This window comes from Gekko japonicus, unplaced genomic scaffold (assembly GCF_001447785.1).
Source record: "Gekko japonicus isolate JY-2015 unplaced genomic scaffold, Gekko_japonicus_V1.1 scaffold4368, whole genome shotgun sequence".
Classification (NCBI taxonomy): Eukaryota; Metazoa; Chordata; class Lepidosauria; order Squamata; family Gekkonidae; genus Gekko; species Gekko japonicus.
Genome location: NW_015172681.1, coordinates 11567 through 14274, shown reverse-complemented (window position 1 = coordinate 14274; position 2708 = coordinate 11567).

Here is a 2708-nt window from a genome sequence, read left to right as displayed (position 1 = left end):
CAGGACCAAGTGAAGGCTTCATTTGCTGTTGGTTCTCAATGGCTCTCGGTCTAAATATCGTCCCTGTTTGGCATAGCCAGGAGCAGTTACCCTCTTGAGGATGCCGTATTCATGTTTTACAAGAACAGCAAAGGTACCAAGCATTTTCTTCCCCCCAGAGCTTTGCCAAAGTCTGGGCCGGACACCTACACTGTTGTCAAAATGTAATTTAACTGTCAGCTAAGCAGGATTTCAGAAGCAAGGCTACTTTCAAGACTTGACCCCAGATATTTAACTTCCTTGAGCCAATTGGGAAAATGCCTGCTAGGTTAATCTTTAAATTCTTTTTTTCCGAAGGTGAAATAAAATAGGAGTCCAGTGGCACCATAAAGATAATGGAGTATATGTCAAAAATACAGTGTGCAATTTGCTCAGAAACTGAAGATTGTTCCATTATGTATGTCACTAAAGAACTGAAGCTTGCAGTTCATCAGGATTGCTTGGTGAGTTTTGCAGTGATATGTGCACGATAAATGGCTTGGAAATTGAAAGCACCCAAAGATCTTTGTCAGGGCTGGCTGTCTGCTTGCCCGCCTGCCTGCCTGCCTGTCATTTATCCTGTGTTCAATTCTACAGGTATTTCAAGAAGAAAATCTGAAGAAGGGGAGGGTGTGAATTTTGTGGTATGGTTAAATCTAAGGCTGCTCCCTGTAGCCTTGCATTGGCTGACTTAATCACAGAGTCCGGGGAGGGGATGAAAGGCCACCTCTGAGCAGATTGCCCCACTTCTTCTGGTTTGGGGCAGGATGTGATGAACACAGTTAACACGGCTGATAGTCAGGCCACTGGTCCTTCAGTGTTGGTATTGCCTGCTGAGACTGGTAGCTGCTCTCCGGGGTCTTTTTCATTGGACATGTTGAGGATTGAACCTGGGACCTTCAGCATGCCAAAGCAGATGCTCTACCACTGAGCCCCTCCCTACAAGTAGCTGAACACAGGAAGTTACTTTGCAATTAGTGAATGAGTTCTTGAACAGTAGGAAAGAGCAAGAGTCCAGCAGCACCTGAAAGACTAACAAAATTTGTGGTAGGGTAGGAGTTTTCATGAGTCACTGCTCACTTCTTCAGATATCTGTATCTGAAGAAGTGAGCAATGACTCACGAAAGCTCATACCCTACTGTGGCGTCCTCGCTTATAGGGGAGTTGGTTTTCCCTTTAGAACATTCTCTGTGTACCTAAACTTGGTAAATTTCTGCTGCCACCTAGAATTAAAAATTCCAGATCTCTCTCTTTTGGTAGAATGACCTAGGGTCTGGGCACTTCAGAGGACTATGTGGCCCTGAGGAAGGACTATTTTGATTGCTAGGATAAGTTTAAATAAAAACGATTTATTTAATAAGGAACAAAATAGGTTTCTGGTTATTTTGAACTGTTGCTGATGAAAGGAACTTGTAAATATAACTGGCAAAGCTTGGTGTCACAAACAGTCTCTCAAACTCCCAAAACTCCACTCTGACAGGCATAGACACTTAGTCCAGTCTCTCTCTTGCTCATCTATATATAGCCACACAGGCTGAACTCTTTGTCTTATTCACACAGTATAGACTCAAAACTCATATTCACACAAAACTGTTTGTCTTATTCACACATAATAGACTCAAAAACTCCCATAGTCACATAGACTATGCTCTCTCTTCAAACTTCACACACAGAATCACCTCATAGACACCCCTCCTTTCCCACTCTCAGTCAGCAGCCGATCACATCACACTTGTCTCCCTCTATCACTCTTCTTACAGTACTACAGTCAAACTAAACATTTAAAGAAACACACACACCAAAACTTGAAATCATTATATCCTACCGCAAATTACGTTAGTCTTTCAGGTGTGACTGGACTCTTGCTTTTTTTTTTTACTGCTACAGACTAGCACAGCTACTTATCTTGAGTTCTTGAAAAATCCTGAGTTGTCCAGGTTGCTGGAAGAGTGAGCGAGCCTTGTGCTCCGTGGAAGCCAAAATCCATGAGGACATAAAGTTTAGAGTGGTGGTGGTGGTTTGCGGTTGAGGGAACTCATGAAAGAAACTGCGGAATCAAAGACGATGGTGAATTTGAATCCCTTGCAAATTCTGTCTGCTATTTCTTACTGCTTCATTTTAATAAAGGTAAAGGTTCCCCTGCTCGAAAGCCAGTCGAGTCCGACACTAGGGTTGCGGGGCTCATCTCCGTTTCAAAGCCGAAGAGCCAGCGCTGTCCGAAGACGTTTCCGTGGTCATGTGGCCGGCATGACTAAACACCAAGGCGCACGGAACGCTGTTCCCTTCCCACCGAAGTGGTACCTATTTATCTACTTGCAATTTCTTGCTTTCGAACTGCTGGGTTGGCAGGAGCTGGAACTAGAGACGGGAGCTCACTCCATCATGCGGCAACTCGGGTCTCGAACTGCCGAACTACCGACCTTCCACAGCCTGTAGTTCAGCGTCTTAACCACTTGAGCCACCGCAGCTCTTTTTTATCATTTTAATACACCGTGCAAAATGATTGTTTATTTAAATTCCTGTTTCTTTTTCTTTCTTTTTAAAAAAAGTTATATTCCTCTGGATTTGTGGAAGCCGAAGGACATAGTAGTACCCAAAACCTGGATACGAGGTTCCATGTGCCCTCAGTAGAGAAGGAAGTAAAGAGAGGAAAGAGGCTGGTGAGTCGCCCTCTGGTAGCGCCTCAGTAG